The sequence below is a fragment of the Stigmatopora nigra genome, chromosome 20, assembly GCF_051989575.1.
Source record: "Stigmatopora nigra isolate UIUO_SnigA chromosome 20, RoL_Snig_1.1, whole genome shotgun sequence".
Lineage (NCBI taxonomy): Eukaryota > Metazoa > Chordata > Actinopteri > Syngnathiformes > Syngnathidae > Stigmatopora > Stigmatopora nigra.
The window spans coordinates 4,170,197-4,184,014 of record NC_135527.1 but is presented as its reverse complement, the minus strand read 5'-3'; the positions used below and the strand labels follow the sequence as shown (position 1 = coordinate 4,184,014).

General features: G+C 42.4%; 2 non-coding genes across 2 annotated transcripts; one reads left to right on the top strand and one right to left on the bottom strand.

The window, feature by feature from the left end:
* Window positions 1-1,820: 1,820 nt before the first annotated feature.
* On the bottom strand, window positions 1,821-1,902 carry trnal-aag (transfer RNA leucine (anticodon AAG)). Its single transcript has one exon. It is a non-coding gene; the product is annotated as a tRNA-Leu (tRNA).
* A 3,525-nt stretch (window positions 1,903-5,427) lies between these two features.
* trnai-aau (transfer RNA isoleucine (anticodon AAU)) lies at window positions 5,428-5,501 on the top strand. The gene has a single exon. It is a non-coding gene; the product is annotated as a tRNA-Ile (tRNA).
* Window positions 5,502-13,818: the final 8,317 nt, after the last annotated feature.

The window sequence follows — 13,818 nt, the reverse complement described above, 5'->3', positions numbered from 1 at the left end:
CCTTAAAGAACTCACTGAAACATAGATTGGGCAGAGTCAGAGAGAGAGATTGACAGGAAGTGATGTAGGGGGAAACATATTAGCCTACGACCCCCATGCCCTAACCGGAGAAATAGAAAAGCTACTAGGAATAGCAGGGACAATGTTCCAGAGACCCTCTGATTACCAAAGAATAAGGACATGTAGGCATAAAGAGGGCGAGACTACAAATGATTACTATGCCAGATGAGAAAGCTGTGTCAAGTCCAACAGCCGCATGATGGATGACGACGATGAAAATGGCCCATTCCGAGTCCAGTTTAAATAATGCTTTATCCAAGGACTCCAAGTTCCCATTTCTGGATTCATCAAAATACACTTGGTTACCTATAAGACTGCCTCATCCGCTGAGATACTCCATTGGGCAAGCCATGCAGAGGAGAACATTTGCTCCAAGAAGGAAAGGGCCCAGGTGACAGCCAGCGCACAAATGATAACCGAGTTGCTTCAAGCCACCACCATGTCGGCTTCACCTTTGGCAACAGAAAGTTCACCTCCACCAGATTGCCACAAGGATTCTGCGACAGCCCAACCATATTCTCCACAGAGATCCAGAGATCCATAAGTTACCATCCACATCCAGAGTCCACACAAGTCCTCAACTATGTGGACGACATCCTAATTGCAAGCCCAACAGCAGAAGAAAAGCGAAAACAGTCCATTAGAATGTTCCGACACCTGGAAAAGACGGGGAACAAGGCTTCGTTATCTAAACTTCAATTTTGCCAGATTAAAGTCACATTTTTGGGACATCTCTTGTCACAAAAAGGTCGAAGGTTAACGGACAACAGGAAGAAGGCACTCAAAGATGCCCCCAGACCAAGAAGCAAGTCTTTGCTTTCCTTGGTTTAGCCAACTACTGTCGAGGATGGATCCTTCACTTCGCACAAATCACCCAGCCACTATTGGACCTCATGAGTGACAAAGACCTCAACCTGTCAGATCCTAAAGAATGGACTCCAGCTGCTGAAGAAGCTTTCCACACCATTAAACAAGCCATACTATACTCATCCGTCATGGGCCTGCCAGAGTACACCAAGCCATTATTTCAAATTCATGATGTCTGCCCTTCTCCAACAACATGGTCCATATAAATAGCCATATGGGGCAATATAGGCTATTTGACCGGTTACCGGCTAAATAGGCCCTGCGACTACTTGACCGGTTACCGGCTAAATAGCCCCTGCGACTACTTGACCGGTTACCGGCTAAGGAGCCAATGCCTTTAGGTTTAGCCTGCTATTAACTATCAAAGGTGCCGCCAACAGAATTTACGTGTGGGAGTGTTCCACGAAGAACACCTGTTTGCAAAATAATGCATTCAAAAGTTGTTCTTAACAGACTAGAAGGTGGGTTCACTGTTTTATATTTATATATTTTTTCAGTGTGTAACAAAAGGGCTTTTTGTGCGCTGCAATTGATTTTTTTTTAAATTCTCAAGTCGACTGAATGTACAAGCTTGATTTAAAGACAATTAAACAGTGTGTTTAAAAATACATTTAACAAACCACGTTGGTGACAAACCTTTTTCCTGCACAGGCAATAGGTTTAGTCAGAAGGTGATAGCTAAGAGACACATATGTCTTGGGTGGTGAGCAGTGGACAATAACTATTGCCTGTCATCCACGATGTTACCAAAGACAGTGGTGGGGAAACCACGAGGCTCCTATTAATGCACCCGGGACTCGGCTCCCTCCCCAGTGGTTTTCACATTTTAGTTGAAATGTTAGGGAAGAGCCATTTGCACCCATTAAAAGAGACTTAAGCAGCTCAGAAGATACTGGCAGTGGTGGGATTTGAACCCACGCCTCCTGAGAGACTGAAGCCTTAATCCAGCGCCTTAGACCGCTCGGCCACACTACCTTGGATGAGTCTGTGGAAGTCTTCCACAAACCTAAAGCAATCTATCCCAGATCTCTGAGGGTACAGTGGAACACCCGGCTGACTTGCAGGCAGGCGTGGCCTCAATTCCCAATAGTGTCGGTATGATTATGAGTGCAAAAGGTTGTTTGTGCCCTACGGCTTACTGGTGTTGTCTGCCTTTCGCTTGAAGTCTGGTGGGATAGACTCCATCATCAGGATGTGTAGTATAGGGCCCCTATCAAATTTGTTTACCATGTCTCCCTTCATCAACACGCCTGAATCAAATAATTGGGATCGTTTACATTACATTAGCGTGCCCAACTCCAGCCCTCGAGGGCCGCAATCAAATTTGTTTTCCATGTCTCCCTCCATCAACACGCCTGAATCAAATAATTGGGATCGTTTACATTACATTAGCGTGCCCAACTCCAGCCCTCGAGGGCCGCAATCAAATTTGTTTTCCATGTCTCCCTCCATCAACACGCCTGAATCAAATAATTGGGATCGTTATCAAGCTTCTGGACGATGAGTTGACCATTTGGTTCAGGTGTGATAGAGGAGGGAGATATGAAAAAGAGACCGCAAAGGGGCCCTGAAGGACCGGAGTTGGGCACCCCTCCATGGTTAGATTACTGTCATTGGCTCGTTGGTCTAGTGCAGGGGTGTCTAAACTTTTTGCAAAGAGGGCCAGATTTGGTAAGGTGAAAATGTGTGCGGGCCGACTATTTAGCCTGACATTCTTTGAACAATTAACATTAAATACAAATTAACCTTTTGGGATTTTTTTTAATTACAAATGGCATACTTTTACATTTTTTTTTTACATTTAGGTTTTTACCGAAATCACAAACCACAAAAAATTAAGAAAACTGTCAAGGATATCTAAGTTCATGTGAAACATCACATATTATTCACTATTAGATGCTCACTGTAGGAACAGTGCTGAAAACAAAACAATGATCACTGCATATTCAAACTGTGATTTTGACCATCACAAAAAAATAATGAACTCATGTATTTTATACTGTGGTCAACAGTGCTGGCGGGCCGTGTATTATTGATTTCATGATAGAGGCCACGGGCCGGTAAAAATTTGTCCACGGGCCTTAATTGGCCCGCGGGCCGGACTTTGGACATGTCTGGTCTAGTGGTATGATTCTCGCTTAGGGTGTGGGAGATCCCGGGTCCAACTCCCGGACGAGCCCTGGTTTTATTGAATTATGATATGTGATGGGGTGGGTGATATGGGACATTAGCCATCTAAGAAAAAAAGTGTCAGTTTAAGAGCTCCTCTAGCTTGTTGGCCAATACTTGAATAAACTTGAACATTGGAAGACATACTGAGGCAGATATAATGAAAGTTAAGGCCGCGTCTGAAGAGGCGGGGATGCAACAATTCAGAGGCCGGACAGTATGACAACTCTCCAGGCTCCCCAAAGCTATTTCCCGCTGAAAAGCTGCTTCAACTGTGTTTTTAATAGAGATAAGACAAGTCATAACAATGGGAGGCGTTAATACAAATGAAGGAGGTGGAGTACAAAAGGTGTCGTGTACATTTTAACCAATAGATGTAAATTAAATTATATTCTAGCAACCTTTAATACATCAGAGTGCAAAAGGGTGCACGATTAAATATAAGAATACCATTTATATTTCACATTAGCCACCTAAGGAAAAAAGTGTCACCGTATGGGCACCCCTGGCACGTCTGTCACATTGACTTTAGAAATTTGACAGATAAGCCGGGTCAGCACAAGATACGATACATATAAAAAACTGCATCCGTTAACAGTACATGTGAAACATAAACAGAAAAAAAGAAGTAAAGTATTAACATACTCATTACTCATTATTATAGTAAAAAGTAGAATGTACAAAGTAAAGTAAAAAGCAATGTAATAAGAAATATTCAAATGTAATTTAAAAAAAGATAGAGGGGCTGTAAAACACGAAAAACAAAAAGAGTGGACAGAGCTACTGCCACAGGCGAATTATTCGATCAAAATTTTTATTGTAAGACAAAATGTTGTGTGGCGAAGTGGTCGTATCACAAGGTTCGATTGTACAGTGTTTAGCATGTGAGAAGGAAGATTATGTTTAGTGATGTTTATTTACTTTTGATGTGTATGCGTGAATGTGCGAGTCTCGGGTAAAGCACATGGAATAGTAAGCTATGAGTCAATTTTCAATTCAAGTTGGTTGTTGATTTTATAAAACAGCTGCAGTAGCTCAGTTGGGAGAGTGTTAAACTTAAGATCTGAAGGTCCCTGGCTCAACCTCTAGTGTCGGCATCACATCAGACTTTGAAAACCCTGCCTAATTCAGCTAGCAGTCCGTTTTCGGTTTCCTTGTAAGCCATGAGTCACTTGGCAATCAAGTTAGATTCTAATCACCTCCGTGACCCAAATAGGCTCAGACACACATTGTTGAAAATTTACGACAATAGGTGTTAAATCACAAAGGTTGTTCAGACAGTGATCTCGCTCAATCAGCATCTTCTTAAGTGTCCTTCTAGGTCTGCATTCTGTGGTGAAGGTCCAGTAAACAGTCCTTGGGACGAGGACTTGGTGACTTCTTACAATCGTGAGTTCTCCTCAGATAAATTGAAGAAGCATTCATACGTAAATGATTAAATACATACATATATAATAGTATTACTGAATACTGTCCAACACTATGGATAAATATTTCTTTTCTCATATTTACATGTAATTTTTGATTGTTTTCATTTTTTTACGCGTCTTGTTCAGTTATTTTTTTAAATGATACTGCATTGTTTTGTTGGTAACATGCTCTCAAGTATGTGTATGAATCTAGATGCAATTTCAAGAATACTTTTTTCACAGCAATGGTAACTCTTGGCAGTGGGGTAGTTTGCTTCTACAAAAAAGGAACTGATGTTGTGTGTCCCGGTGGTGGGGTTAATCAGTCCCAGTGATCTTTGGACCAAAGTTGACCGGAGCTTTGTAGCCCTGGTAGGGTTACCCATGGCCAACTTGTCTGATGTGAGGGATCAGACAAAGATTGGCTCAGAGGACCTCTTATGATGAGCAACACTATTGGACGAAATCTTCCTTTGCCGGGACGCGGTTAGGAAAGATTCTGAGCGTGAGGTTGAGAAATACAGGCTCGACACAGTTTATTGATAGTTTAGTAATAGTGCCAGCACATTGCTGTTTATCTCATTTAGGCAGAGCATGGTGCCGAAAATGCCAAAGCCGTGGGTTCGACCGTGGAACGGGCAAAGCCTCCCGAGAACAGAAGTTGTCAAAGAGGCAGCCGGGGAACATATCCGGCCTGCTGCATCCTTTTGTGCGGTTTCACACCCTTGCTCTAGAGTAAGTTAAGATTGCCTAAAATGATTTATTTTGCCATAAGATAACAGTTTAGCTAGCTGACAATTGCAATTGCGGTCATTACACAAAAATCATGGCCACTTTGCACAACATTTGTCATAACATGTGTTTAGCTAGTTGACATGTTGCATTTGCATAATCATGCAAATACCTGGATTTTGTAGCACGTGGCCTGTTAACTCAGTTGGTCAGAGTGTGGTGCTAATAACGCCAAGGTCGTGGGTTCAACCCCCACACAGGCCATGACCTCTGTGTATTTGTTGAATTTGCCCAACTACAACCTTTTCCCTGACATAACATAATATGTTGTCTTGATATTTCTTCAGTTTCTGTGAGCTGTTAATTTCTATGCTCCAGAAGGCAGAAGATGTCACCCAAGATGTGAATCATCTCAGTGAGGGAATACTTTCTAGGTTCGTTCACACCACATTTCTGTTCTTCCCAAATTGTTCTGAAATTAAATTTGTCTTCATACTCAAGCGGGCAGAACAGTGTTTCTCAACTTTGCTTAGCCTCCAATGAGGAAGCCTGTAGAAAATCCTAATAGGATTTGTAATACAAGACAAAGTCTCTTTGCAATGGCTTGTTTATACATTATTCGTTTTTGTAAGTATAACAACATCGTAGTCATCCTTATGACTGACATGTCAGCATAAACACCCAACTGTCTGACTGAATAATCAATCTTAGTCTTGTCATTGACTTGATATGTCAGCACAAAAACTAAACTGTCCGACACTGATCAATTACTTTTTGCCCTGCTAATGACTGAAACGTAACTGTCCAAAGTCCTACTGACAACTGTCAGTTTTGCCTGTAGTCAAGACACACTCACTGGTCATTTGACAAGAGTTGCAAGAACATTGCGCTGAACAGGACTCCACCGTAAGAGCTCTCACTCTCCACTTTACAGTCTGGTAATAAACCTATTTCCTATTTAAATTGATCTCACTCTTTCTTAGCCTGCTCCTGGAGTTGCATTTTCAGACCTATCACAAACGCTCTCCCAACTGAGCAATTTCGGCTGATTGATAAAAATATCAACCAACTTGAACTGCAAATTTACTCATGGCTTACTAGTACAATATTACAATTGGAGAATTAACTGATATTGAATTGGTTAAGAGAGTCCAATGGACTGACGAAGACCGAGGTCGATTCAGGGAACGCTCTTCAACATTTCCTATTTGAGCCTATTCGGGTCGTGTTGGTGTCAAGAGTCAAACTTGACTGCAAAACAACTGATGGCCTACAAGTAAACATTTTTTAAATGTACTGCCAGTTGATTTAGGGGGGGGGACTGCAAATTGACTCAATGCATACTAAAACAATACAGTCGAACCTTGTGATACGACCGCTTCGCCGCGATGAAAATTTTGATCGAATAATTCACCCGAGATACGATCTTAATTTCGTGATGCGACCAAGCCAGGTGGCCATGGCACTGTCTTTTTTTGCGTCTCTTCCGTGTATAAAATATTTCTACGCCACTGGGCGGACTTTGCATTTCCCCACCCACCAGCTTTTTCCCCCGCGTTGGGTACATTTACAGGTAAACAATATTACTATGGATCGGCAGAGTACTGCAAAGCAAAAGTGTTGACAATGGACACGAAAGGCGAAATAATTGAAAAATATGAGTGAGGTACGTGTTACTGAGTACGCTAGGCCAGTGATTTTCAACCACTGTGCCGCGGCACACTAGTGTGCCGTGAGAGATCCTCAGGTGTGCCGTGAGAAATTATCCAATATCCTTTTTTTTAAATTAACATTTATTAATAGATTTCTGCAAATATGATGTCATTGTCCAATGTCCGTGCTGCAAAGGCTGGCAGCGTAATGTAATATTTGTCCGTGTGGCAACACGTAGTTGATTGACACGTTCCGCCAAGAAAATTAGTGATGCACCGTGGTGACAGTCATGGAGAAGTTTTTAAAAAGGACAACTGCAAACTCCGAACTGGGCCCTGGACAAGATTCTGACCCGGATAAAGGCCCTAGTATGAGTGGTGGAGAAAACAAAGCAAAGACGGTGAGCTCAAGGCAATATAGTAAAAGCTATCTTTCGTTTGGATTTACTTTCACCGGGGATGAGACGACACCTATTCCGTTATGCCTGGTGTGTGGCGAGAAGCTATCCAACAGCGCCATGGTGCCAAGCAAGCTTAAACGCCATCTCCAAACGAAACACCCGTCGCTTCAAAACAAGCCGATAGACTATTTTGTTCGCCTGCATGTAAACACAGAGAAACAGGCAACGTTTATGAGAAAAACCACAAAGGTAAATGAGAAAGCGCTCAAAGCTAGTTACCTAGTCGCCGAACTTGTTGCTAAATCAAAAAAGCCGCACACTGTGGCAGAGACATTAATACTACCTGCCTGTAAAGCCATTGTCAACGAGATGCTCGGCCCTGGTGCGGCTAAAGACATAGATAAAGTCCCGCTCTCTGATAACACAATTGCCAGGCGTATTGATGACATGTCTACAGACATCGAAAGCCATGTTTTGGAAAAGATACGCATCAGTAGGAAATTTGCGTTGCAAGTTGACGAGTCTACGGATATTAGTGGACATTCTCAGCTCTTGGCCAATGTGCGTTTTGTGGATGGTGATGCCATTAGAGAAAACTTCCTATTTTGCAAGACACTGCCAGAAAAAACAACTGGAGAGGAAATTTTTCGGGTCACATCGGAATATCTTGACCAGGGAGGACTTACGTGGGAAAACTGCACAAGTGTGTGCACTGATGGAGCTGCAGCCATGGTCGGGCGCACCAAAGGCTTCGTGAGTAGAGTGAAGGAAAGAAACCCAGATCTGATTATTACGCACTGTTTTTTGCACCGTGAGGCCCTCGTTGCGAAGACTTTACCAGTAGAACTGGTTCCTGTGTTGGACGATGTGGTGCGCATGGTGAACTTTGTGAAGACACGACCTCTGAAAAGCCGTATATTCGCATCTCTGTGTGAGGAAATGGGAGCGGAGCATAAAGCCTTATTGCTCCATACGGAGGTCCGATGGTTGTCGCGCGGTAAGGTGCTGACCCGTGTGTATGAGCTGCGAGAGGAACTTAAAATGTTTCTGACAAATGAGAGGTCTGATTACTCAAATCAGTTTGCAAGTGATGAGTGGTGCGCAAAGTTGGCATACCTGGCTGATATATTTCATCATCTTAATGAACTGAACACAAGGATGCAGGGCCGAAATGAAAACCTGCTTACAAGCACAGATAAAATAAATGGATTCCGTTTAAAGGTGCACCTCTGGCAACAACATGTGCAACGTGCCAACCTGGAGATGTTCCCACTCACAGACAAACAGCAAAGCAACACTGCTGCACTGTCTGAGGTAATAGGTAAACATTTGAAAAGTCTTGAGGAGAAGTTGTCATTTTATTTCTCTTCAGCCTCCACTGAATGCTTTGACTGGGTTAGGGACCCATACAGCTCGGCATCAGTTTTTCGAAAGGACATGACTTTACAAGAGCAGGAGGAACTAACTGAACTGAGACAGGATCGTGGTTTAAAACTAAGATTTGCTGATCTTCCTTTGGACAGTTTTTGGTTGACTGCTGCCAAGGAGTTCCCCATTCTGGCCAACAAAGCTGTTCTGACATTGCTCCCATTTTCCACAACATATCTGTGTGAGCTGAGCTTTTCAAGCCTAACTGCTATAAAAACTAAAAACAGAGAGAGACTGAGAGCTGTTGAAGAAGAGCTTCGTGTGTGTCTTTCTACTATTCCTGCCAGGATATCGGCTTTGTGTTCATCTAAACAGGCCCAGGTTTCACACTGACTGAGTATAAATAAATTGAGAAATTATATTGTAATTAAATATACTATACAGAGTGTCATTTTGTAAAATCTTTGGTTAGTGGTGTGCCACAAATTTTTCCAATGTAAAAAAATGTGCCGTGGCTCAAAAAAGGTTGAAAAACACTGCGCTAGGCAATACGAGAGGAGTACGTCAACCATTTCGACCATCCTTAAGCAGAAGGACGCATCAAGACATTTTCCTTGATTATTGCCGAGGAAATTTACATCCCCCAGCAAGTTTTCAACAGTGATGAAACTGTTTTTTTTTTTTGAAAAAAGATGCCCAGGCGGACATTCATCGAAGGACCGCGGAACAGCCCCCTCCTCCTACTCCGTGTGTGTCATTGTCTCTCCCCTCCGCATTGTCTCTCCCCTCCGAAAAATGTCTTTTTTTGCATCTCTTTCGTGTTTAAAATATTTCAATGACCACTGGGCTGACTTTGCATTTCCCCACCCGCCCGCTTTAGTCCCCATATTGGTCTACATTTATATACCAGGTAAACAATATTACTATGGATCGGCAGAGTTTTGCAAAGAAAAGGCGACTGTTGACAATGGACAGGAAACGTGAAATAATTTAAAAATGTACTAGGAGTAATATATTACTTCTCATTTGCTGCTCATAAGAAGATCTGCGGCATACTGGCTCACAATTCCCTCTTTTTAATATTTCTGGTCTCAACTCTCTCTCATAGTCATGGGCACCGTTCGAAGTGGTTGCGACCAGATATATTACAAGGGTGGGGGTCGGGGGGTTTGTTGCAAGCCAGAGGCAATGTTGTTCTATGAGCAGTGGAACGATCGCTAGTACTACAAGAATACTTTTCGTTGGCAAGTGGTCGTGGGTTATCGTATTGTGAGGACATTTGTGTGCATCATTTTTGGAATATTTTGAAGGGAATACGTAGAAAAACATCAAACATCCCATCGATAGCAAACGTAAGGTTGGAGGCAAGGGAAAAAAAGATTAAAACAAAATTAGAATTCAGTTTTGTGTAAAGTTACGTTAAACGTTTGTTTAAGTGTGTCTGTATATATTAATCCAAGTTCATTTAAATTTGTTTGTTCCGTTTACCCTACCGTTGTTGTGAAAATAAAATTTAAAAAAATATATTTCGGTTCTGTCCACTCTCTTGTTAATTCTTTAGTCCTTTTTTTGTTTAGGATTCATATGTTCTGTTAACGGATGCAGTTTTTCATATGTATTGTATATTACGCTGACCCGGCCCATCTGTCAAATTTTTAAAGTCAATGTGGCCCCGGGCCAAAAAGTTTGCCCACCCCAGCACTAGACAGACGAGCCAGGGGTGCTCATACAGTGACACTTTTTTCCTTAGGTGGCTAATGTGCCATATCACCCCCAAAATAGATCACAATTAGACAAAACAAGGGCTCGTCCGGGAATTGGACCTGAGACCTCTCACACCTTAAGCAAGAATCATACCACGAGACCAACGAGCCATGGGGGTTCATACAGTGACACTTTTTTTCTCAGGTGGCAAATGTGCCATATCACCCCCATAATAGATCACAATTTGACAAAATATAGGCTCATCCAGGAGTTGGACCCGGGACCTCTCACACCCAAAGCAAGAATCATACCACTAGACCACAAGCCATGAGTGACCAAAGGGTGACACTTTTTTGAGTCTGTGACCCATCAACCCATATAATAGATCACAATTGGACAAAGCAAGGGCTCTTCCGGGAGTAGGACCCGGGACTGTGGGATCTAATCCATATACATTCAATAACTTCGGATCAGAGGAAGCACACAGAGTCAGTCGTGATGAGATTTTCTGGACTTCAGCTGTAGGAGGGGGTCAGAGTAGCCAGCGCTGGGAGATGCGTCCATCCCCCAGCCTGACCAGTTCGAATCCCCCAACAGGTGAGCTAGTTTTGTTAACAAAACTTCATGTGACATAGGTAAAAACTTTAGGCGGGAAAAGGTGACCAAAGATATGGGTGTGTGATGGTATATGACGCGCCCCTAACTCATAGGTGTCATGATGGAAATTTCCACTAGGCTATCTAAAATTCTATCCTCGTGACTATACTGAATAAAATTATAAATACATTTTATTCTCCACATCCCCCCCCCCCATGGTAACTTTGAAAGAATTTTCATTAATTACATCAATTTATATCACTCCTATCCAAGTTCTAGAATACAAATATCATCAGCAGATATTTATCAAGGGGTATGGAAAACAATAAATTCACTTTTCAAGGCAGAGGCAAAAAACTTGAGGTAATTTTAGGGTTATTCGAGAAAAAATCCTTTGCGTCCCTCTTTTTGAGCGAACACAATTTTTAAGTGAAGACAAGTACAATTTCCCAGAGGACTCGACATACCGAGACTCGTCACAATTTGAAAGAGTGGGAGAATCTCCATTATGATTTGCCATGTGGTGATACTGTATGTCTCTGTAAGCTACCAGCGTGTGCGTGATAGTATTTCGAATCATAACTTTCATACAGGGATTACACACAGAGAGAAAATACAGAACAGTAACAAAATCGCAAGTGAGGGAGTTGCAAATTTAAACAGAATTGGGAACGACGACCCGTGTTGGCCAAGGCTTTCATTTCAGCTATAGCACGAGTCATGTACTGGTTTCATCTGGGATGAAGTTGCAGCAGTGTTCTCCCATCATGGCACACGCACCTCCATCATTGGCTGTTATCAGATCCAGGACCATCCGGTCCTGCAATTCCATTTCCCTTTGGGCTTCTAAATCATCTGCTATACCCTGTAGGGCCTTGACAGTTTGGGTAATGCACACATGTTACAGTTCAATGTAACTTTGCCCACTCAAAGTTGGCAAAGTTGCGACAGTACGGTTTTCTGAGGGGGTGGACCACAACTTATGGTCACGTGGAACACCGACACCCCAGATTGAATCATGTGGTTTGAATTGCACTGATTTTGATCTCGTATCGCTTACTGTTATGTTCATTACCCTTAAAACGTATGCATCTCATCTGCACTACTGCAGATTCAAGTGTGCCGTCTAGAACCAGTGAATTCCGAATTGGATTGGATTGGATAACTTTATTCATCCCGTAATCGGGAAATTTCTTTGTTGCAGTAGGAAGAGGGTGAGGATGCAGGAATAGGAAAGGCATTATACACAAATAGGTACTTAATAGTAAGTCAATAAATAATTACATGAATAAATATATAAATAGGTAACCGTGTTGCTAAGATATATATATATATATATATATATATATATATATATATATATATATATATATATATATATATATATATATATATATATATATATATATATATATATATATATATATATATATATATATATATATATATATATATATATATATATACATACACATACATATATATAGAAGCACATCTATACTGTATCAGAATTCAGGAGTTCCTAACCCACAGCCTTTTTTAAGTTAAAGAGCCTGACAGCTGATGGGAGGAAGGATCTGCGGAAGCGCTCCTTCCTGCAGTGAGGGTACCGCAGTCTACTGCTAAAGGAGCTTCGAAGGGACTCCACCGACTCGTGCAGGGGGTGGGAGGTGCTGTCCATGATGGACCTCATCCTGGTCAGCATCCTCCGCTCTCCCACTTCCTCCACAGAGTCCAAAGGACAGCCCAGAACAGAGCTGGCCCTCCTGATCAGCTTGTTCAGCCTGTTCCTGTCCCTCTCCGTGTTCCCACTTCCCCAACAGACCACTGCATAAAACTTGGTAGATGCCACCACAGTGTCATAGAAGGTCCTCAACAGTGACCTGCACACACCAAAGGACCGTAGGCTCCTCAACAGGTAGAGGCGGCTCTGGCCCCTTCTGTACAGGGCATCTATGTTTGTGGACCAGTCTAGTTTGCTGTTGAGGTGAACACCCAGGTACTTCACCTCAACAGCAAACTAGACTGGTCCACAAACATAGATGCCCTGTACAGAAGGGGCCAGAGCTGCCTCTACCTGTTGAATGTCAGGATACTACACATCTTCTTAATAGTAGTTCTCCAGATTGTTCTTTTCATACCACTTCCCTCTCCTTTGTGATAGGAGTATGTCACCATTTTGTTTTCCAACTCGAGTCTCTGTGAGCGGGGCATTCAGACACGCCCAGGCAGTGCAACCAGGGGGAGAGTGTTATGATCATGTCGCGGAGCGCGACACAACCGGGGGAATGTTTACCCAGATGCGGAGACGCCGAAGGAAAAGGGAGGCCGTTTCGTTGCATTTGATCCTTGATTTAATTACCTAGCAAAATGTACAAAAACAACTCGGCTTGAAACAACTAACTACGACAAACTGAAACATGATATCCCACGATGCAGCGTGGCGTGGCTACAAGTGACGTAAGCATGACAACAAGGAACAAATCAGTCGATCCGACGACGATCAACACAACCCATAATCCTTAAATAGCCAAGGAAAAGATAATCACATAATTGCAACAGCTGATAACAATAAGGACATCACGTCAAGAGGGGCAACCGAGCCACTCCTGACAGGGAGGAAGCTAACAGACAATTTGGAGTTATTTAATAAGTATTGATGAACAAAATATAATATATGATTCAGATATTTCTTAGGCCAGCAGAGAAGGCCTGGAAGGCCGTGGCGGCCCACCACTGTCGTACAAGTATAATGAGATTTAATGCTTTCACCATGTAGCGCACAAATAACAACAACAAACAGACAAATAAATAATCAATAAATAAGAACTAAGTATCAGCCCAGTGATGCAAGTGGTT